The sequence below is a fragment of the Lotus japonicus genome, chromosome 1, assembly GCF_012489685.1.
Source record: "Lotus japonicus ecotype B-129 chromosome 1, LjGifu_v1.2".
NCBI classification, from domain to species: Eukaryota; Viridiplantae; Streptophyta; class Magnoliopsida; order Fabales; family Fabaceae; genus Lotus; species Lotus japonicus.
The window spans coordinates 31,486,035-31,511,826 of record NC_080041.1 but is presented as its reverse complement, the minus strand read 5'-3'; the positions used below and the strand labels follow the sequence as shown (position 1 = coordinate 31,511,826).

The window sequence follows — 25,792 nt, the reverse complement described above, 5'->3', positions numbered from 1 at the left end:
AGGTTTAAATAAGTTTTTGGTCCCTAACCTTTATCATATGTGTGGTTTTCGTCCCTCGCCGGAGTAAAGGTGTGCTTTAGTCCCTAACCTTTGTCAAAAGGTTTGGTTTTGGTCCCTCCGGAGCTATGGGTCAACGCCGGAGCTCCGATGGCCCATGTGGCATGGCCACGTGGGACTAATGAGGCCAGGTGGATTTTTTTATTTATTTTTCATTTAAATTCTATAATAAATCTTAATTTTTGGTTACAAAAATTAACTAATCATTCAAGGATTTCTTTTATTCTTTATCTTAATCTTAATTTTCTAAAGCTTCATCACCGTTCACCATCACCCACATCTTCTTCTCCCCTATGAAACTCTGAAACCACAAACTTCTCATAACCTTTTCTTCAACACCCTCCATCAAAATCCAAAGCTCCATTCTCAACCCCATCAAAATTCCAACCTGAACCTCTAACTTTCTCTCGTTCAGTCAGCACAGGAAAGCATCACGAGAAATTGAATATGTTTGCTCAAGTGATGCTGGTTGTGAGAGCAGGTGGTAGGATTCAAATTGGAGGATTCAAAGGTTGTGCACCTTTGTTGATGGATAATCAATTGATTATAGAAACAAAGCAAACACAACAAAAATTTGGAGAATTTATGGGTAAATTGAAACAAGCTTTTTGTTGCTTGTTTAGTTCAGTGTTCTTCTTCAATCTGTGTTCGATTTAGATGTTAATAATTAGGTGAGTGAGTTTGTGTAGGTATGTGAAAGGGAAGATGAAGAAAAGAAGGAAGAGATAGATGAAGAACAAAATCTGGGTTTTTAATGAAAGATGTGAGATGAAGAGATTTATAATTAATAATTAGGTGAGGGATTAAATTAGTAAATTAGGTTTTAATTACAGAGGTTAATTTCCTTTTTTTTAGAATTTAAATGAAAAATAAATAAATAAATTCACCTGGCCTCATTAATCCCACGTGGCCATGCCACATGGGCCACCGGAGCTCCGGCGTTGACCTATAGTTCCGGAGGGACCAAATCCAAACATTTTAACAAAGGTTAGGGACTAAAGCCCACCTTTACTCCAGCGAGGGACGAAAACCACACATATGGTAAAAGTTAGGGACCAAAAACTTATTTAAGCCAAAAAAAATAATGATAAGGAGAGTGGAAATCTGATACATAATGCAAGATAATCAGTATGTCTAATTGGAGGAGACACTATAATATATTTTTATAGGAAAAATATAATATTTGATTCTATAAAGTTTTTTTTCTCTGTTCAAGAATGACTTCCCAATTGGTATAAATATGGTTCCATCTAAAAGTTTAGGCTTAATCCTCAAATTAGTCCTTGTCTTTGTCTCGCCGTCTGAACTAGGTCCCTCATCGGAAAAATTTGTGGAATACGTCCCTATTTTTGCAAAACGTCTGGAGCCAGTCCTCGCCGGAGCCCGGAGCTCCGGCGAGTGATGAAATGGCATGATGACTGTGTAAATGAAGCTGACATGGCACTAAAAAAAAATAAAAAATTAAAAAATTTACACATCATATAATTAATCTAATTAAACATATTTCTAATTGTAACTCAAATCTAATTAACCAATTTTAATTCTCCCCAAACTTATCCTAATTCTCCCCCCAAATTACCCCAATTCCCAATTGCATCTCCTCAGAAACATTTCATTAAATAGATCTCATCTTCTTCTTGTTTATCTTCATCTTCTTATTTATCTTCAGACCTTTTTTTTTTTGAATGCCAAACTAATATTAATACAATAGAAAAAATGCACCAGGATTGCAAAGAGACAATTACAAGGAAAAAGAAAGAGTAGGAAACGCAAGCAGCAAAAGGCAAAACAGACCCAAAACAAGCTCACTAACACAGAGGAGCCATCTTCAGACCTTCTTCATCTTCATCATTTTCTTCATAACTAAAAACTCATATCTCAACCCAGAAAACCAACTTCTCACCCACCCTCTTCCCTCAACCCCACCCAAGACAACACTTATTTCAGATCCACAACCACCAACAAACCGACAACCACATCTACCCAGAAACACAGCGAACCAAACATCTCTCTCCCCTGCATCTCCAACCTTAACCCAAACTCAAAGCTTCCACGAACTCAGCCACTCCAACACCTCGACCCCTAATTGCACACCCAACCAGATCAAAACATGCAAGTACCAGATCGAAGCTTTGTAGCACTAAAGGTTGAAACTTTTCCAAAGGGGTTTTCTTCCTGTGCTTTGTGCCATATCGAAACATGCAAGTACCAGATCGAAGGTTTCTCTTCCTGGGTTTTGTTTTTAAAGCTTTGGCTCTGTCTGAAGCCCCTTTTCTCCTCCCTCAGTGCCTCTCCTACCGATCTCTCAATCTCTCGGATCTGGGTTTGTGCTAGGTGTGAAGGTTGGTTGTTTCTGAAGAAGAACAAAGGCAGGGTTAGAGTGGATGCTCGAATGCAATGGAGATGGAGAAGAAGAAAGAACTTAGGGTTCAGATTAGAAAAGGTTTCTGGGCTATGTTAGGTGATGCAATTGGGATTTTGGGTAATTTGGGGGGATTAGGATAAGTTTGGGGGAATTAAAATTGGTTAATTAGATTTGAGTTACAATTAGAAATATGTTTAATTAGATTAATTATATGATGTGTAAATTTTTTAATTTTTTAATTTTTTTTAGTGCCATGTCAGCTTCATTTACACAGTCATCATGCCATTTCATCACTCGCCGGAGCTCCGGGCTTCGGCGAGGACTGGCTCCAGACGTTTTGCAAAAATAGGGACGTATTCCACAAATTTTTCCGATGAAGGACCTAGTTCAGACGGCGAGACAAAAACAGGGACTAATTTGAGGATTAAGCCAAAAGTTTATAGGCACTTTAAGCTTGGACGGAACCAGGTTTATGCAATATCCTTTTTGTAAGCCGGTTATATACCTTGTGGTTTGTATAGTCCAATTTGGTAAGTTCCAAGAGCATGCTATATGATGCACACTATTTCAGCAGTGAATCCATTTCCATGTTGTGGATAGCAACTGATGGACCCGCCTTTAATACAAACTTGAAAACATAAAAGGCTCTTGTGGATCAAGATCCTCTCAATTGTAAACTCTCTCAGGTTTCCTGATGTTGAAATTATGTGTTTATCCCTCTCTTCATATGTATTAAATATGTGAACTCTTTGGATATTTATGAAGAGAGAGTAAAATGTTGCAATTGATATTGTCAATAGATGATCCTAATCCCTTCAACGTTGTTCTTTGATAGGATACTAGTTATCATGGTTGGTCCCCCCTCTACTGGATGCGCATGAAATGTGATAAGGTACTCTTCTATCTTCTTGCATATTTTGCTCCTCACAGCTTTACGGCATGTGCATCAACCTAGAAGATTTGTGAAGACTTGCCTTCTAAAAGATATTTTAAAGAGCAGTAGAAGAAGTCAAGAGACAAGAACAATGAAATCAACAACTCTTTATTCGAGAGTTTCTAAAGGTACTGCTTTTTACTATTCATCATGCATTGTTTTTCAAATTTTCTTGGGCTAAATGGCTATAATATTGAAAAAAGCTCAAATGTTTCAAAAGCTACTTTTTTTTATGTAAGTTTAGATTCTTTTTATTTATTTATTGGAAACCAATGCAGGAGACGAAAAACTAAGAACTAGAAAATGAAAACGAGTCCCTTAATTACAAGAGGTTCTCTAACTCAACATTCAGAGCATCAGACACTCGAACTCCAGACAACACATCATGGGCACTAAGCTTTGTCAGTCAGTCCGCAGTCATGTTGCAACCCCATTGGATCCTGTTTGTGACAATTGTCAAATCCATGATTAGTGGCGTCTAAATATCATGAAAAAAAGGGCCAAAACGCACACTGTCTGTGTCTTCAAGCGAAGCCAAGAAATCAACGCAACCAACCTCGCATACAACCTTCTAGTATCCTCTACTCCAAGCCAAAGTGAGATTGTGCTTCATCCCAAGTGCCTCAAGACTGTGCTTTTACTGAATAATTTACGCTTACAATAATAATAAGACTTAAATAAGTTTTTGTCCCTAACCTTTACCATATGTATGGTTTTCGTCTCTCGCCGGATCAAAGGTGGGCTTTAGTTCCTAACTTTTGTCAAAAGGTTTGGTTTTCATCTCTCCGAAGCTCTAGATCAACGCCGGAGCTCCGGTGGCCCATGTGGCAATGCCACATGTCAGTGACGAATCCAGAAATTGTATGGAGTGAGGGCAATATATACATATAAATTCGTAACAAAAAAAATTAACATATATTATTAGAAGTGAGGACATTTTTTACCAAAACACTACAAAAAAACTGTCATTTAGTGGGGGGTTTTTAATGGGGGTTTTCGAAACCCCCGCAAATGTCGTTAACTTTTTAAAGTTAAGGGGGGTTTTACTAAACCCCGTAATTAACTCGCGGATTTTTTCTAATTTTCCCTCGTTTATTTCAGATCCCTTTCCTAATTACCTCTCTCACGACTCACACCTCTCATCTCTCTGCAACTCTCACCATGAAACCCTAGATCTAGCAACCGATCGTTGTTTCTCCACTCTCTTCTCTCACCGATCGTTCAGTCTCTTCTCTCACGGATTTTTGTTTTCGAGCGCAGAATCAGTTCTTGAAGAGCGATTGAGTTCGATTCACTGCTCAACTGTTTCATGGCTTCACTGCTCAAAGGTTGGTTCATTCTTCTTCAACCCTCTTTCTTCGTCAATCGTTCCTTCAATTTCAGCATTTTCTGTTCTCTGATTTGGTTTCGCTGCATGCGTTTTCGATTCTCTCTGCAACCTTCGCTGTTGCTGTTGTAACAGTTTCGAATCATTTGAAAATTGTTTGATACTATCTATGGAATTTTTAGCTTGCGTTGGGAGTAGATACCTAATTTTCTTGGTATTTTTATCCTGGTTTCTGAGGCATACACACTGTTCGGTTAATTGATTGCCTGAATTTATAAGCATATTACCATTGAAGTTTTAATGCCTATAAACTGTTCGACAAAATTCCTGACTGGTTTTCTCTCTTTCCCTTCATGTCTCCGTTGAGTTTTTTTGATGCGAATCAAGTCAGTATGATGCTTGCTGATGGTGTTCCGAGAACGCTGAGAAGCTGGATTGAAATGGGACTCCGGGTTTGAACAATCTAACTTTCCTTATGCTATGTCGATTTGATGGTTTTTGTCACTCGTAATGGAACATGAAAATCTGAATATGCTATGTCGATTTGTCGCTTGAATGATTGTCAAATCTTAAATAGCTGAAATATTAGACTTGTGAGTTAACATGTTTGCTTTGATGAAATCTGACATATCCTATTAATACTATTACTCACAAAATAATGAGTACTGAAACTTCCACATGGTGGATAAACAGGTTCTAAGCTATGACTTTGTCTATTGGAAGCTTGGGTACATCCATTGTTTCTTCATGATATAGTTTCTACTTAAATTTCATCGAGTTGATTTGTCTTTCAAAGCCAATAGCTTATCGTTGTGACCACCAGTGCATATGGCACCATACATGAATTTCCATGATTCCGTAGTTTCTTTTATAGCATTAGTAAAAAATGTTTTAATGTTGCTTACTTGGATTCAGGTTATGTACACTTAACCCTTGACATGCAATTATTAGTAAAAGATGTGAAACTGAGGCTGCGAGTCAGGTTAACTTCATTACCTTCATAAAACCTAGAGCATAAATTTCATAAACCTGTTACATGGATGATATCACTTTGCATTTTCCATGTAACAACTATGCAATATACACTATTATAATGAGATTCCTGATGATGGAACCACTTTAAGCTTAGTGGGACAAATTTAACTTTATCCTCATACTTGCCTAAAAAATGACAAACAAATCAGCACATGTTAGAGTATATATGATTTGGCTTCATTTCCTAATATTCTCTCAGTTCTCATTGCTTTGTGATAGTATGTGTGACTGCTTGGACTTGTTAACAAATAAGTTGGATGAACACAGCCAGGATGAGGAGACGAATGGAAGATTGTCTGGTATTAGTATATTCTCTTCCAGTAATGAACCAGCCTATATGGATACTGTGTATCCTGTTTTCACGTGCTACTTCACTTTGTTCCAGTTTGCAATTGCCAGTCTTCTATTCCACATCCTAAGTTCCTAACTCTGACCAAAGTACTACATGTCATTTATAAAAGTGTTCTGCAATTTAAAAACTGTTTTTAGTTCAAATCGATAAATTAAAAAAAAAGTTTAAAATGAACTCTTACTAATTTTTCAGATTATAGATGCCCTGAAAGTATTGCTCATGTGCCTAGTTAAAAAATGAGATAGACATTTTTCATCAGCAAATTATAAAATCTTACCTTATACTAATGTGTTAGTCTAGTGTGTATGGATTTCTATGTAACTGAATGATGACATCACCATAAATTTTTGTTATGCTGAGTTATCAATTTGTTAGAGGCAGTTAGATGGTTAGCTACTGTTGAAAACTTTATATATGTTGTAAATCACAGTGTTAATTCAAGAGAAGAGTTCATTCAGTTCACTCTAAACTTCTCTCTCTCTCTCTCTCTCTCTCTCTATTTACTATCTCACTATCTAATTCATCTTGGAAGGAATTGGATGAGGGGCTCATGAAGGTTAAGGAGATGGAGATGAAAGACTTTGAGATGTTAGCCGATAAGTTCAACGACCTACTACTTTCCTTGATACAACAGACCAACGATCTTAGTGGGATATGCCGCAAACACCGGTGAAGTCACCGGTTTTCCAAGTATGGTTTTTACGACTAGTTTTCACATATCAGTTTCTGAAGAATTAATTAATGGGTTAATAACTCATTCAATATTTCTTTTTCATGTATCTAGGGGTTGTGAATGAATGGAGATATGCTTAAGCTAGATGGATCGAAAGAGGAAACGAAATGAAGTATTCAAACTGCTGTTGCTGTATTTTGGAAGAAACTCTCAGCAAAGTATTTATCTAACTCTTGTCTATTCTGTCAATATATGTAGGTATTTATTGGTTAACTTAGATGAACTTGGTTTGCACATGGTAGTATAACAAAGAAATACTCTCTTACTGAGGTTCTGTACTTTTGCACATTTAGTTGATTTTGAGTATTATTACTATCACCAATTAGTTAAGTTGGTTGTCTATCATGAAGCTAGCAGACTTTTCCTAGAAGTAAGTAAGTAGACTTCTAGACCATTCTATGTTTCAATTTTCATGAGGGATGATAAGTTATCTAGAGATGCTAGAGGTCCCTAATGACATAGAAACAGTGTAAATAATCTCTTACATTTAAGGGAGGTTGAAAACTCCCGTTAAAAAATGCTTGCAGATAAGGGAGGTTTAAAACCCCCGCTAAAAACCCCCGCTAAATTTATATGCATGTACCAGGGTTTGCTGAAAAACCCCGTTAATGATTTGTGGGGAGTGTAACTTCGGGATTTTTCAAAACCCCCGCTAAGTAACTCGCGGGGGTTGAAAACCCCCACTAAAGGCAAAAAAAATCCCCCGCTAAATAACGTTTTTTTTGTAGTGAAGGGGACACAAGTGAACATATTTTTTACCAAAGGGACCATAAAAACCACATACTTTTACTCCTTAAGTGAGGGCATTTAGCAATGTGGGACACAAGTGAGGACATTTAACAATGTGGAACATAAGTGAGGGTTTTTTTTTTTATCAAAGAGGCCATAAAAAATAACATATTTTTACTACCCAATTTTTTTTTTCTAATGTTTTTCCCAAATTAAGTGAGGGCAAGTGCCCTCATACCCATACACTTGTATCCGTCACTGCCACATGTGATTAATGAGGCCAGGTGTTTTTTTTTTTTAAAAAAAAACTAGGAAATTAACTTAGTAATTAAAAACCCCACTTAACCTAAACTAATCGCTCACCACAGTGCATTAATTAACTCCCACTAATTAACCTCTTTTTTAATTAATTAAAACCCTCACCCAGATTTCTTCTTCATCATCATCAACACCATCATCCTTCCTCATCTTCTTCTCCTTTACACTCCCAAACCCAGAAATTTACATACCCTCCATCCCCAACCCCCTTCCCCACTGATTCTTCACACAACACCAACCCCACCACCACCCCGAACCCTATCCTCCCTTTCTTTCTTTCTTTCTTTTTCACGCTCTCTGCTTCGATTATTATTTCTCTGCTTCTTTTTTTCTCTGTAGAATAAATGAGTTGAATCAACATGTAAAACTCATACAGAGTTGAACCCAAGAGTTTTTCTCTTTTCTATTGAAACCAAAGAGAGAGAAATTTGGTAGATACTGGAAGGTAACATTCCATTCAATTAATCACAAAGAACAATCACAAGAACAACAACAACACGAAATTTTTGAGCCGCTTCACTTTCTTCAAATCGAATGAATCCTGATTCTGCTCCCATCGTGAATTCAATGTTCAAACCCATTTTCTCTTCTCCACCCACAAAACCCATTTTCTCCACCCAGATTTGCGCGCAATTCTGCCAGAGCACGAAAACACAGTTCTGCCAGAGCACGAATGAAGCTTCACGCTTCAAGGTTGAAGACGAGAATGAAGATTATTCGGAGTTTGGGTGGTGGAGGTCGTAGATCTGGAAAATTTGGGCTATGAGGGGTAGAGGGTTGTGGGTTTTGATGTGGATCCAGAACGGAGAGATGGTGTGCGGTGCGGGCCAGACAGAGAGACGAGATCAGGCGCTGGGGTTGGTTCTCTTCACCTTCAAAGGCACTGGTGTTGAATGTTGAAGAAGAAGAAGAGATGATGAATCGTGAGGAAGATGATGAATCCTGAGTTTTTCTTTGCAGATCTGGGTTAGGTTAATTATTTTTTATTTTTTTAAATGAAAATGAAATAAGAATTCCACCTCAGCTCATTAAATGACGTGGCAATGCCACATGAGCTTCCCGGAGCTCCGGCGTTGTCCCAAACACCCGGAGGAATGAAAACCAAACCTTTTGGAAAAGGTTAGGGACTAAAGCCCACCTTTACTCCGACGAGTGATGAAAACCAAACATATGGTAAAGGTTACGGACCAAAAACCTATTTAAGCCTAATAATAATCACTATTTTTCTTCTGGTACGTTAAATTGTTTCGCAATTCCGACCCCTGAATATGGTGAAACTCAAAATCTCAAGATAAGACCACTATTTATTTGAAACACTTCTTGAAATAAATTGAAAAATCTGAAAAATTCATAAAATAAATTTTAAAAAACTTATAAATTTCAACAATTTCTGCAAAATAAACTCTAGCTAGTAGCTAGGATTATCCCATCTATCTATTATAATATATTAATTTTGAAGCGCGAAATATAACGTTGTCACTTGTCATTTACTTTAGCCACATCACATACTTAGCTTAGTTGTCATCTTATAGATATTAGAGTTTTTCATCTTCCACAACTCTGCATGTAACTTTCATTATAATTAAATACAAAAAGTAAATATAAATTTTTCATAATAATTTAATTTCTTATTAAAAATACAAATAGCCCATTATCTAATTGATGATGAAATTTGAAAATAATTACAAAAGTATTATTATCATTATTATTATTATTATTATTATTATTATTATTATATTTTCTAATCTCTCAATCATCTTACAAAGTAATTATATGCTCTCGCTCTTATGTATTGCGCATGTCTTATTTTATTAGTATATTAAATCTGAAATTGAGATGTGGAGCAGCTACTTCATAAATATCCGCTCTCATTTCATGTCACATAAGCAATTTTAAACCGTTGGAACACTCTCCCCTATTTATTTTTCAATTTTCAAATGATCATTTTCAGTAAATTTTTTAACTCTATCAACATCCAATACGAGTCTCAAGAAAAAAGTTTGAGATATGACTCAATGAATATAGTTAACCTTTTATCTAACCTCTCTTTAAAATACATGTGCATACCTTTTTCTTGGTACGTCATAAAATAATTTGTAGATATGACATTCATTACAAGAAAAATGGGAATTACCGTTACCGACAGACAAAAATCATTGGTAAGCCCTGAAATTCGTTACTAAAGAAAAATCACCGACAGTCAAGTATCCATCGTTATTAATCTCCTTAGTAATATTTACCAACAAATTTCAAAAGTCATCAATAAATTAGCAACGGTCTTAGTCATTGGTAAGATACTAATGATTTCAATCGTCGTTAAGTTATCGACAGCAGAAATAATCAGTAATTCTAATTTGAACGAAAAAATACATTACTAGGAACCAAAGTGTTTCATGAGTAGATTTGTTTTTTAGTATATTTCACTCTTCGTGACAATACAATAAAATCTACTTATAGTTTGATAAAAATTACTCACATTATTAGATAATATTATTTAAATATAAAACCTTAATATCATTTTCCATATTAGCCCTTTTTAAATTAATAAAATAATAGTAACTACCACTAGTACAAAAAATAGATAAGGTAGCGGTTAAAATATAGCAAAAGTAGTGGTTCTAACCGCAGAAAAGCAAGGCGTAGCCTTTGAGCAAGTGCAACGGTAGTGGTTCTTAATCGCTACCTTTAAACACTAAATGCAGCGGTTGATTTTTGAGGAACCGCTACCAATACTGCACAAATGACTCTCAACGAACATCAAACGTAGTAGTTGTAACCGCTGCCTTTGGATAGAAATAGTAGCGGTTGTAACCGCTGCCTTTGCTTAAATATTTAACAACAAAGGCAGCAGTTCCAAACCGCTGCTTTAATTTTTTTTTTTAAATGACCAGTAGGAAATGTAGGCTTCTGACATTGCTTGCTAAATAAACATGCTAAATATTTGTCCAACGAAAAATTACATAGTTCACAAGTATCTTGATTATCACATAATACTATTTGATAGAAGGAAAAACAATTAAAACATGACAAAGTTCATCTTTTAAGGTTGTCAAACAAAATAGGCTAAAATAAACATACATATTAAGCGTACTCCTACACAAATAATAATGAAAGAGTAAGTACGATACAAAAAGATGACAACTAAATTGTCCAATAGCTTACTCATCAAAATCCAAAAGACTTCACTATCTCCATAAACTTGCATCAACAAAACAAGAATCCAAACAAGTAAACATTTGATAGTACAATTCCAACATTATCAAAGCATGAGCAAAGAGAGTTATGACATAAACACCGCTAAGCCATGAACCTCTAAAATCAACCGATACAATTAAATTCAGGTCCTCACAATGAAATAACAACAGAGGAAACAAAAACAAAGTTGGGCAGCAGGAAAGGCAAACAAAACCAACAACAAATAGGACAGGACAACAACAATTCCAACATCCTAGAGGGAGAGAAACACCAACAAAGGGAAAGGCATTACAGTAGCCAAAACAGCAGCAGGAAAAAACACTAACAGAGGCAGTAACACAACCAACAGAAAAGAAAAAAAAAACATCCTACACAGCACCCCCCACACACACAGTAGCAGCAGAAAATTTTCCTGAGAGAATGTAGTGTTTACATACTTGAAAACAATTAAGGCCCAACATTCAGCAATAGAAAGGATTATTTTGGATCTGCAGGTTACAAAGGGGAAATTTGAAAACTATGGATCTTTTGTTTAACCAAGTTTTCTTTTATGGGTTATGCATTGTATCTGCAGTTTTAAAATCTTATACCATGAAACCTAAATAATAAGTTTTTACTTTATGAGGTATGTTTTTAAATAAAGCTATTAATTGGAAATAAGACCCCACTACAGTTAAGAAACAACCTTGGAATGAACTGATGATCATGATCACTTCTTTCATATGAGCTAAAACACTGAATAACTGATTCAAAGAAACTAAGATTATTAACCAAGACTATATGACATAAGGTGGGAAGCAACAAAAACAATCCACTTGAGAAAATTCATAACTCAAGTGTAGTCTTATGTATGTTTGGATACTCGTACGCAAGTGTTAACGCACTTTAGCACTCACATTGAGAAAAAAGTGAACGGAACACTTCTTATAAATACAGGAACTAGAGCTAACTGTCTGTGCTAACAACTGCCATACTAACTAACAGCATTAACTCCTTCGAACAAAATTACAAAAGCTAAACCAACAGCTTTATAAACTGAAATATAACTGAGGGTAATTAGTCTAATATTCAGAATCAGATTAACCAATTAGATTCCTTTCTCTCTCAATTCTCTGTTATACTGTTTCTCTGTGTTCCCCTCTCATTTCTCTATATAATGACCAAGTAAAATACTATCCAACACAAACAAGCATGAAACCAAAAGTTAAGAGCCTTTTGAATCTTTTTTCTTTTTAAAACAGAAAATTTGAAGTTGAGAAAGCTATTTTTGATCTAGAAGAGGTGATTGAGATGGTGAAAGTTAGATCATGGAAGTGGTTAACCGATAAAGCTCAAGCTTTTAGGTACTCCACTTATGCACTAGAAGATGATGTGAAGGACTTGTTTCTTGAACTTGAATTGGATATGCATCTGTTATATGCAATTGTTTATTTCCCAAGCAAAAAGTTGTTTTGATAAGCAAAAATATATATAATAAGGAAGTACTAGATGTACTTCAAACCAAATAACTAAGAGTAGAAAAAAAAGAAAGAAAGCAAGGATTGTACTAACTTACCCATCTCAGGAAATACTATCTAACATCAAAACCAACACTAAACTACCAAGCTATACACTGGCCTTAGCCCACTAGGGAATTCATTCAATCAAAACTACACTAACAGGGCCTAGATAACGTAATCAGCAGCAGAAAAAGATAGCCACCACATTGCCATAAAGTACTAGTAAGTTTTCCTTGATCTTTTATTGTGCATAGCCTGTGTATTTCAGTGAAGCTGATGAAATGATCAAGTTTTGCTTCTACTTGATTCAAAGTGGCACTCGTTTATGTTTATTCACAAATTTAGAAATCCCTAGCATGGATTTATGTTTTTAGTGAGTTAATAAACCTTTCAAGCGTTACAACATGCATCTAACATGTGAATATTCACATACCTTAAATCTATCACTGCTCATTCTTACACAACAATAGTTACCGGTGGTGATCTTCTATGCCTTATCACAGTTGGAAATTACATCTGATCTGAATTACAATCTATTCAGAGTATTGAATTTTTATTTTACATTTTCTTCAGGGATCTATCTAGTAACAACAACATTTCAATTAGATAAGCCAATTTGTATCCCAGCTTGCACAAAACAGACCCCATCACATATTCATAAACTAAACCAGAGAAAACAAATTGCACCCTTCAATTTTCTATCTATTTGATTATCTAACATGCCCACAAATTACATAACGACACTGAGAAGGTAGAAGCAACTATGTATTAAATCAAACAGTGGAAAAAGTAAGAATTAGGAGAATTACCACAAAAAATATCTTATAATCAAACTTCAGCAACAAAAAAGTGGAAGCCACACAAATTTTAAGTAGAGATAACAGTGTCTCTACCATTCTCTGAAAAAGCTAATAAAAGCCTAAAACCGTCAATGAGTATAATTGCACTAGCTCTTATAGACATAAATAATGTCAAGATGATGTTACCATCAAATGATTAAACTTTCTGACCTTATTCATAAACCCTGTTGTATTACTAGGCCTGCCACCATTCTAATGTTATCATTTATCTAAAAAATACTTTTTTACCTGATTCATGTTAAAAATGCATTTTTTTTTCAAATTTGACCCAGCAAGAACAAAATGGAAATTGGAAAGAACTAGGGCAGATGAAGAAAGAGGAAAAGGAAAATGGGGGTATAGAGTTTGGTACATGTAGCTATCGAGCTCATCCACAAAATCATCAAGCGGCATCAAATTGGCCAATGCAACAATCTATCAATCACAACACCAATTAGCAAAAATTTGAAGTTGAAAACGATAATCAAATTTGATACAGAGAAATGAGAAAAGGGAAAGAACAAACAAACCTGGTGGCCATAGTGGATTGATTTCATCATGGCATAGCAACTGTCTTTGCCGCCGTTAACGAGTGCAACCACCTTCATCGGTGGTGTTTTCTTCCTGGGAGAGAGAGAGAGGTAGAGTGCGTAGAAGATAGCAGCAGTAACAGACCGTACAGCGACGCCGGCAACAACAATATACAAACGACGACACAAAGCGGAGCACGGCAGAGACAAAAATACGCTTGCAACAACGGCAGCAACAAGGTGACGATTGACAGCAGTGAGATGGCGTAGGGCGGAGATGAAGTGTGGGAAGAAGACGCAGCAACGCAGAAGAAGAACGAGAGTGAAAACTGCGCACGATCTATGTGTGGAAAGCTAGGGGCGCGCACGATGTGGATAAACCAGTATTTTTTTTTTCAAAATTACTTTAAGGTTGCATCTTTTATGGTAGCAGGTTTTTTTTACCCGATGCCAAAGCCCACTTTCCTTAATTTATTACTTAGCCCGCTACCTATTGCCTGCTTAAAGGTTGCGGTTTTCTTTTAACCACTACCTTAGCCCCTTTTTTGCTAATTTAAAAAAAAAACGTGTTAACGTAGCAGTTACTTCAAAACTGCTACCTTTAGCCCACTACTTATTCCTTTTTGTGGTGTAGTGTACTGAATAAAAAAATTTAAAAATATTTGAAATTCTGGTTCTCGCACATGACAGATGTCGAACGCGATGTTGGGACAATCGGTTCGACAATTGCACAACAGTACAGAAATTAAGCCACAACGTTTAATACAGTAGAAACAGCACAGTAGCAACAATAAATCACTAAAAAACACAGAGAATTGTTAACCCAGTTCGGTGCAACATCACCTACATCTGGAGGATACCAATCCAGGAGTCAATTCACTATCAAATAATAGCTCTCAGGTCACATGAAAGTCCCTCCTATACCTAAGTATTCCCCCTTAGTATAGAGCCTCTTCAATGTCTACCACTATTACATAAGTGAATCTAGCTTAGCCCTTCTCCTCTAAGCTATGAGGAAACTTCCTCTAACTCCTAATGACCACTGCCACAACGATCAAGACATGTTTATCAATAAACAAGTTTGATGAGATTACAACTCAACTAAACAAACCAACTCTAAGCCATATGATTATCAATGGAGGCAGTAGAGAGGTGTACAAAATAACAGAACAAGGACTCACAAAACAAAACCCTAAAAACCCAATCCTTGGGTGCCCAACGCACACTTTGCAACTAGGGTTAAGCCTCCTTAAATAGTCATTCTTCAGGTCTTGATCTTCAATGGGCTTGCACGAAAATAGAGTCCACAAAACAGATCTGGAACAAATCTTTTAAACCAGTAACAAATCTTATCAAATAAGATTTGAACAAAAGATAACAACTTTCACAATTTAAACCAAATCAAATCCTCTTCAACAGATTTGATTCCACTATATTATATTCCAGATAGCACAGAGAAGCTTCTTCAATAACCCTAACTTGATTATCACGAAATCCATCCAAAGCTTCTAGAAAAATCAGCCAAACACACAGCAGATCCGCAGGGACAAATGTCACAGCACGATGTTACAACATCAGCTTCGACATCAGGTTGTTTTTGAAAAAATGCAGACAACCAAAAGTAACAACAATATTGAATATTAAAATTATTTAATCATAATTCAATTTATTGATAATTATTCTATAAAAATATATCATTAATATTTAAATTATTTTTTCACATATTTATAAATATAAATCAAACTATATCTAGAAACTTCTAGATTATCTTATCTCATAAAGTCTATGTTTTTTCATTCACAAAACATATAATGCATGTTTGTATAACACACTTATAATATATTTTTTTTAAAAGTTATAATGCCATGTTTGTATGACCAACATATATTACATGTTTAATATATATATATATATATATCAATGATTTATATACACATATGTTTGTGTGTCTATATACATATACAGATACTCACGATATTTTATGAAATGTATAAATTTATATTGATATATTTAGTAAAACTAATAATATGAAAAAATAAAATATATTTTTTATTTATTAAAGTTATTTTGCATTAACTAAGTTTCTTTAAAATGATTTACCTATATTTAGTACATTAGTTAAGTTAGTTGCATGAATTATTGTTAATTCTATTTCTAAATAAGCTTTTAATTATTACCAAATACTATAAGTATTGACACAATTAATATGTTAATTTACTAGTATTTTATAAGAAAAATGTAAGAAACTTTCCGAGGTTTGTCGAGTTTGAATAAGAAATTCACATAACATCCCTGTCTCACGATGATTAACACAATTTCCACATGAAAATTTTCCTAGGCAAAAGTTTAAACTGCATGTGCTACTTCTACTATCATATAGCTAGCAATCAACATACACATAATTCTCTCATCTATCATAGGGACGGAGCTAGGAATTATAGAAGGGGGACTAGGATCTAAAAGAAAATAATTTGTAAGAAAATTTCAATTTTTATCAAAGAATGTGAAGAAAAAAAAAACGTGAGTATTCTTAAAATTATTGTGTGCCCTCTCAAAATTAAGAAGTAGAAAAAGTAGTACACCGTAAGAACATGACATATGTGTTTAGTCAAAAGAAAAAAAAGTAGGTGATGGTGTAAACATAACAAGGAACAACTAGGATTTGATTTTTAAATTTGAGTTAGTTTATTATTTAGCTATTGTACAGGTAGGTAGAAGTTATTTTTTTTATTTAATCCAATCATTTTGTTACTATATATATATATACACACAAGAGTTGCATTCTCTATAAAATTGGTAGAGAATTTATGGGGAAGGGGAGGAAAGAAACCCTAGCAGAGAAGAGGGAGGGAGAAGGGAAGGTATATTTTTTGTCAAAGAGAGAAGAGAAGGTTAACAATATTCTTCTTATCTATTTTTGAATTAATTCTCACACTAAAAGATAGTGTAAAATGGCTTGGGCCTTACAAGAGATGCCCACTGAAATAGGCCCATGTGCTAATGTAAGATAATGTGCTGTTGAACTAAATCTGATTATTTGACCCAAAAAAAAGGGGAAAAAAGAACTAATCTGATATACATCTGTTATCCTTCGTGACTTGTGTGAGAACCAGTAGAGAAAAGGAGAGGCGGCCATCACCAGAACCAGTAGAGAAAACAGAGGGTGAAATAGGGGTATTAAACAATAAACAGAACCAGAAACAGACTCATGGTACAATGAAATTGAAGGGAAATCACGAAGGATTTCCAATTCCTCACACAAGATGACTCAGAACATAGCAGCAAATTAATTGCTCCAATTCCACGGACCCTTCCGCCCCAACCACACGAAGCGCCCCACTGCAGCAAAAAAACGCACAAAAAGCCAGCCGAGAACATCTAGCATGAGCTTTTGATAATCCCACTGTTGTGATTCTGCTTCAAATTTTTTTGGTTGAAATTTTCCTAAAATCCATTGGTGACTAAGCAGGGGTAAGTCACCCCTGTCCCTCCGCCACTGTCTATCATAGCCAAGCCTCTAACTCAGTGAGTTGGATGAGGGAAACTGGTGATAGCACGGTGCGCGTGGACAACACACGCACAATGCACAAATGTCAGATTGAGACAACCACTCATGATGAGTGAATGTCTTCCAGAACAGGTGTGAAGTGTAGGGTAGGAATCGCACACAGCTTGACCAACAGAAAGTGTGAGTGCGATACACTGGCTAATGTTCAAGGTCCTTAAACCATCCTCATCGTTTTCACATTTCATATTATTGTTCACTTTACTATGTGCCAAGGAGTACATAGGTCTGTCTGTGATGTTTTTGCAATAGTACAGCCCAAGGGACCTCAGATGAGAACAGTTGTTTGCCAAGGCAATCACACTATCATCTGCAAAAACATCATAATACAATTACAATCACTAACGGATCCATAAATTTTGAGATATGTAGCAATATACACATATAAATTTGTTTTTTTAGCAAGATAATCAACAAATTTACTTTAAACATAGGATTCAATATGTTTTCCTATTCACCCAACAAGTCAGCCACTCTATTCATCGAAGCAACTATCCCATCCTTTTCTCTAATTTTTCCTTTTCTAGATTGCATGCTAGTTGACTGTCCATTTTTCCTTAATGTAAAGCTTCATTCATAAGCATCAACATCCACAATGTAAGCTCCTTTCTCATTTACTTTTTTGCTCATGATGTCATCAGCATCCAATGTTGTCTCTGCTCCAATTCTTGTTGCTTTATAACGAAACCTCTTAGCTTCTTCATGTATCGTCACGATCTCCTCCCATCCAAGAAGAGAATTGAATAACAGGGGCATTAAATGGGACACGTTCATTTACTCCAATGTTCTTTAGAGCAGTGTCAACCCGGCGCATAAACTTTGGTACTCCTTTCCAAATTGTCTCATGAAAGTAGCCCATTCCTACCCTCATCTCATCTTGTGGTGTAGGAGGAGTCCTTCTAATTTCATCTGTGCAAAATGCAGCTTGGATCTCTCTTTGTAAAGCCTCATCAAGTTCCTGTTTATCATATAGTGTTATATCTTTAGCACAAAACTGGGATATATTATCCCTTATCCTGAAAAACAAGACAATGATTGCCAACATAAATATTAAGATTTAGTAATAGTATATGGTATTTCCTCTCTATACAGAACATACATTTTTAGTATACAGTGCATCTTCGTTTGCTTTTCATTTGTTTGATAAATCTGTTTCATATAAATCTGCCAATTGCATGCTAACAATTTCTGAAATTTTGGGCAGTATGCACATATATGAGGCGCCATTTTCAGTGCCCATACCGACCCCGGCTTGGCGATGACAAATGCAACACGCACTGTTCACGGGTGCTGCATGGGAAGCCGTATGGGAACAGGCAAATGGGAGCACTCATCAATGCAAATTTATACTGCACAAAAACGACTTCAGGAGGCCTGGTGTGCATCCACTTCAGACTTCCGAACTCTACCTTATGTGCTCATCATAGTGAGCTGGCTGCCAATGCAGATTAGTAACATTCAAAACATAACATATTACTATTAAAAGATTAAAAATCAAGAAAATTCTGCACAATTTATTACACAATGTTAGTTTAAAGATGAAAAACATTGATGTTTAATTGAGTAATTATTGGCCATCAGTTAAAACTGCACGGAGCAGGAAGATACTGTAGTAATTATTTGAAGAATAATAAAATAAGGTTAGGAAATCATAGATTTTGAAACAACATTAACTACACATGTTAGGTGAGTGTTGAACTAGGTGCTCTAGATATTCTTATTTCTCTGCCTCATCGAGAGATCATTTTCAATTTCTTCTTCAGTGATATATTTTTCGTTGTTAATTAGCTTGAATATATGCTCTCAAGATTGATCATAATAAACTCTACTTTATGTCCAATTATATTATTTTGCATTGTCATGTTTGGCCACCTAATCCATTCAAAATATGGAAACATAATAGAAAAGTGTGCATTCAACAATAGTGCATTAGAATTTGGTTATGCCTAAATTCATCCCAAATGCTAACTTCAGGGTGATGATTGTTGTATCCTATCTAAGGACTTTCGGTGTCAACATGGGGCCTTAAAACATTGATATTTAGACCTAGGATTGAACATCTTAATGTGGAATTTGTGAGAATGGACATCTGCAGGTGGTAAATATACGAGTAATCTACAATAAAAAAATCTAGAATATGCTCTCATATCATGTTGAATAAAAGAAAGAAACTGAGAGACAAAATTGATTTGAATCTGTGTGTCTCAACTACACAACAGAGTGTATTATATATTTTTTTTCATAATAAATACATGCATTATATCCTAGAGTGTATTATATACAACACTATATTGAATATTTGTATCTCAATTACACGACGAAATGTATTATATAATAGGCATAATAAATACATTATACTATTCTTTCCCTATTTATAATGATTATGCTGCCTGATTACAATGATAAGAAGATATCTTACCTATTTACATTATTTGTAACTTAGGTAGCGTTTGGTGACGGAACGGAACAGGACAGAACAGAACGGGACGGGACAGAACAGGACAATAATGTTCTGTGTGTTGTGTTTGCTAACTCCAAGTTAAGAGAACAGAAGCATGATTTTAATTACATATATAACCCTGCATGTTTAATATTTGATTGAGGAAAACAAATTGAACTCAATTGAACATTTTGCATAGAAACCGTTAATTATTGCTTACTTCATGAAATAATCACTTATTTCTTTAAAATAATCACTTATACATTTTTAAGTTGTTTCAGTATGCTATTGAAAAAAGAAGAAACCTAATTATCTATTTAAGCTATTTTAAGTGCGTTTGTTTAGATTAAAAATTATTGATTTTTAAAACTATAATTTTTTTAAACTTTAAGAGATTTTGAGAAAAGCATAAGTTGATTCGTGTTAGACTACTCTAATTAAAATCACTTTTTTTTATCTCCTCTCATCTACCAACATAGATAAGCTAAAGTAACTGTTTCAAAAAATCTGTTTTCAGTTTCAGCTGAAACAAACACAAAAAGTGATTTTTTTTTATTTTAAAAGTGATTTTTTTTATTTTAAAAGTGATTTTTTGATTAAAAAGTGATTTTTCCAAAATAAGTTGAATCAAACGCACTCTAATTGGCTCGTTTATCATTGCTTACAAAAACTGATTTTACTTTTGAAAAAATAATTGCTTTTATTTTAATTAAGTTGATTCGTGTTTGACTACTCTAATTAAAATCACTTTTTTATCTCCGCTCATCTATCATCATAGATTTTCATGATAAGCTAAAGTAACTGTTTCAAATAATCTGTTTTCAGCTTCACCTGAAACAAACACAAAAAGTGATATTTTGATTAAAAAAGTGATTTTTTGATTTTAAAAGTGATTTTTTGATTAAAAAGTGATCTTTCCAAAATAAGTTGAATCAAACGCACTCTAATTGGCTTGCTTATCATTGCTTACAAAAAGTGATTTTACTTTTGAAAAAATAATTGATTTTATTTTAAGTGATTTTTTTGAAAAAGTAGATTTTCATTTAAAAATATAATAAGTGCTTTTAATTTTAGAAGTGATTTTAAACTGTTTAGATACATAAAATTCTAAATATAAATTAGGGGTATTTTTGAACTTGCAAAAGTTTTAAGAGAGTGTTCTGTTCCGTTCCCTTATGTTCTACCATTTTCCAGGGAACAAAAGTGTCCCGTTCCTGGAGCCTTTTGTCCAGTTCTGTTCCATATTAAAATCATGACAAACACAAAACGGAACCCATGTGTCCTGTTCCGTTCCCTTCCCACCTGTCTACCAAACGCTACCTTAGTGCATGTGACTGATGAAATAACAGGACATTCATGTCACATTTAAAATGTTAACAAAAGGCTTGTTATTCAACGCACGATACCTAAGGGTGAACAGATAACTCATAAACTTGCTGCCTTTTTGCTGCCATTAATATTTAACACTCTACTACTGGAGTTGCTTAAACCGCATGTATCATATAAGACCTAAACACTAGAATAAGCTCAAGTACATAAGGAACAATACAAAGATGAAATAGTTTTAAATTGCGTCCGCAAAAGCGATTTAGACCCCCCGAGGGCATCATGACTACAATTGCGACTACATTTGTCTGGAACACGTACAATGGCAACCGTAACTTAAAACTCTGGATGAAAGATGTTTTGTAATAAATTTAAACAAGTAGAATCACAAAAACAAGAATACCACAACCATTTGGCGACTTTAAGAACTGAAATTTTAAATAAATTACCTGTTATAAGGACACATCCACATAAGTCAACTGTTCTATGATCTGGGCACCCATATGCTAAACTCAGTATGAAGGTATGAAAAACCCTAGAAAAGCGGGGGGGGTTGAATAGGGTTTTGAAGTTTTAAGACTTTCCCTCTAAGATTTTGGTAAATCTTTTCAGTTTAAAGAACACAAGGTGCAAGAGAAAAAGATAGAGAAAAGCACACAAGTATTTTATCCTGATTCACTTGATAAATCCCTCAAGCTAATCCAGTCTACCCGTTAAGGTGATTTCTTCCTTCTTAGGATGAAGGCAATCCACTAATCAAATATTGTTACAACTGCAGTAGCACACCTTGCTCAATGACTAACAACCTATGAACTAGCAACACTAAGACTCACTTGTCTTAGTCTTCTCAAGAATTCTGACCTCACTGGTCTCTCAAGGAACTGCAAAAATTTTGAGGAAAAGTTTGGTTTACAAAGAATTGCTTCTAAACAAGCAGATGTAAACACAATAAGAACAATGAAGAAAATATTGCTAAGGTATTTTGCTTGAAGTTTTTCACTTGTATTGCTCAATAGTTTCTTAGCTATTTCGTATCTCTTCAGCCTATTTATACTCCAAGGCGTAGTGTAGTATTCGTTAGAATGATTCTATCCGTTGGAGGGCAATTTTGGGAATTTCAGAACCTGCTATGACTGAACGTCGTAGGTAAGGCGGTCGGAATAGTACACTTGCTTTTGTGCTATTGATAATGACATTTCCTTAGCCTAGTTGACTTCTGATCTTGGCGACACTTCATGTTGGAACTTGTGAAGCTATGTGATCAGAGTCAGAAGGTAGCTTGGATCCTCTGACCTTCAGAACTTCTGCTTCTGGACCGTTCATTCTGAACATCTGGTCTTCAGAAATTGGAAGTACTTTGGTCTTGAGAGGCAGTTTACTCTTGGAATTCAGAATCTTCAAGTCTCAGCTTCTGGACCGTTCACTCAGAACTTCTGGTCTTCAGAACTTCAACACTTGAATCTTCAGAGCCCACATCAGAGTTTTAATCTTCAGAGCATCTGAAGCGTTTACTACCGTTCATAAGAACGTAGTGATTGCAGAAGCGATTCATGGTTACTCTTTGGCCTTTAACTTCTGATGGATATAACTTTGGGTCAGAGTCAGAACATGTTTGTCACACACTTAAAAAGACAAACGTTAAAGTACTCTAATTGTTCATACACAAATATAAATATGTTATCATCAAAACATAGAGTTGTATCACATGACCAAATCTTGATCTTACACAGTACTCCAACATCACTAACACTTTCACACCATCCAAGGTTCAAGGATTGCAACTAATTGCAGTAATGTCCAATTTCCTGCATTTCAATTTATATATTGCAATTATAAATTAAAACTCAGTCATCTTATATCTTGTTTGGAAAATGGAAATTCTTCTACAATTAATTCTAATCTCAAAATCAATTCTAGAGAGAAACTTGTGTGAGTGACTTCTGAGTGCCAAAATTGATTGTAAGCAAAAAAAAAAAGTTGATCTAAACATGTTTTCGGTTCTTCTCTGAATTTAACGACAACTAGTCTCAATCATACCTATAATGCAGTGTCCGACGCAGCTTTAAAAAATCCACATAGATTCAAAAAAATTCAGCTTTTGACAATAGCTTGCAAGGTAGGCCAGAGCATTGTCGCTGAAGGATGAACACCCACTGATGTTCAGCTTTGTTAGATCTCCACAACCAATAGCTATGGCATACAGTGATCGATCAGTAAGCTTGAAACTTTTGCTAAGGTCGAGGATCTGCAGGTCGTGACAGAAATTTGCAATAGTCTCAATAGCATTGTCCTCTAGTTGAGGCTTGTCTTGGCGAAGGATTAGAGTTTGCAGCTTTGTTAACTTAGGAGCAAGAGATAGAACCAAGTTATTCATGTTCTTGCTACACCTGTAAGGGAGAGGAATTGCATAATCTAGTCAATGCATAATCTATGCATAACGCACACATAAGTTTCCACACACACACACAAGCACAAAATAAAAAGTAAATAAAAGATACATAACGAAAAACCAATCCATGTCACTAAACCAAATAAAGACTCTGCAAAGATATGATACCATTGTTTTTATGTAGATTTCTGAGTAGAGTGCAAAAAATAGAGTGAATTCATGAAAACAGTGAATAAAGTCCCCAACGGAATCGTAATACCAAATTGACCCAAATCCACTAACTCCAGTCGTGATGATGTAAACCATAAAACATTAAGAGTCGTTTGGATTGTTGTCATAGTTTTAATTAATGAAAAAGTAGAAATGTGATATTTTTCTGTTTCTGTTTGAATACATCAATTACAAGTCACGTTAATTTGTTGGGCATCTTCCTTGGGGGGGAGGGGGGGCTGAGTTGTATTGTCGGATCAGCTGCTCAAGACCTTTGGTCTCTACCCGAACCTGATGAAAAAAAGCGGAAATTGCAATTGTAACCTTTTTTAGCACATAATATTTTTTCACTTCAACTTTTAGTTGTAGACGGAAAGAGAAAATAAATGATATGATTCAACATCAAACCCTCCTACGTTCCTTTCATTAGAGTATTTCTGAATCACAAGCCCTTTTTCAGTAATTTTATGTCTACAAGTACTTTTAGATTTATCTATCTAAAAAACATTTTTTTTAAATTACTTTTATCTATCATTTCCAAACACAAATTCATACTTTTAAACTTCATTTTGTCAAACTTCATTCTATCAAACATAATTTTATTCAACCGTAATCCAAAAGGAATCAAAGTAATCCACATGACACCTATTTACTTAAAAAACCAAAGGCTAATGTTTAACTCCTAAGCATATTTCATTCTCATGAGAAAATACCAGCCTATTATTAAATGACTGAAGATATGCAAGTGCCACTGGAATGCATATTAAGCTTGTAGATTCCTAGACAAAAGGAAGAAAATTGCATATTGAGACACACAAAACAAATATTGAAATTAGAACAAGGTGCTACTTCTTCTTTAATCTGTACCCAGGAACACATGTTAACACTGGGTTATACTGTAAAACTTAATGCGAGAATCTAATTGCTGCATAGCAGAACAACTTCATATAATTAAACAATAGAAACAAAGAAAATACACTTTAATAGCAGACAAACAGAAAAAAGGTAATGTAATTCATGTTAACATGTGTACCATGAGAGTGATAAACGGGTAAGACCAAAGCCAATTGCATCTCTCTATGCACGAAAAAATTCAGAAGCTTTAATCACTGTCTGATCATCCACAAGTGACAAAATCTGCATCAAAAGTTCCAAAGGAATATCCTTCCATTCCGTCATCGCCCCACTATTCATAATCACTTTTTTCTCACTATTTCCAACCATCATAAGCTTCTTAAAGCACAAGTTCAACTCCTCACTCCTCATGCTCCATTTGCCAATCATTTCCTGCACCACACACCACCTTTCAATAAACAAAAGCATGGCAAATTTAATAACCAAACAAAGTATATAATAAGGGTATGTTTGTATTAGAGTTACGTCGGATATGAAAAATCATTTCAACCAATCCAACTAGTTTATTTTCTGAAAAAACTAGTTTTTTTTCATTAGAATGTGTGCTAATGTGAGTTGAAAGTATATCCAAACACACACGAAGTGACGTCTCGCAAAGGAAATGGATAAGGCCTGAAAAATTCCAGAACCTAGATTTTCAGTAGACAGGGGTTCAGCAAAACAAAAGCAAAACGCAAACACGTGTTCAGGACTCACAAGTAAGTAGAAACTCTTTAAATTAATACTCGGTAAATTAATAAACTCTCTAAAATAATAAATTTGTCCAGTCCTGACTTGGGCCAATGTAAAAAATTGAAAAACTCAATAAAATAATAAGATAATAATTTTTTGGGAGACCCCTCTATAATTTTCGGTCCCAAGAAAATCATAAATTAATAATTCATAGAAACTGAAAAAAAAATATTACACTCTATTGAAATATAATTCAATAGTTGTCTGTTTTCCTTTAAAGTTCAAGTCTATTTGGAGCTCATCTCTAACTTTTCTTATTGCATCCAATCAGTGACGGATCCATAAATTTAATGTTGTGAGGG

The 25,792-nt window shown here is 34.9% G+C and overlaps 1 pseudogene; it reads right to left on the bottom strand.

The window, feature by feature from the left end:
• Positions 1-17,435: 17,435 nt before the first annotated feature.
• LOC130731791 (F-box protein SKP2A-like) lies at positions 17,436-25,127 on the bottom strand (annotated as a pseudogene).
• Positions 25,128-25,792: the final 665 nt, after the last annotated feature.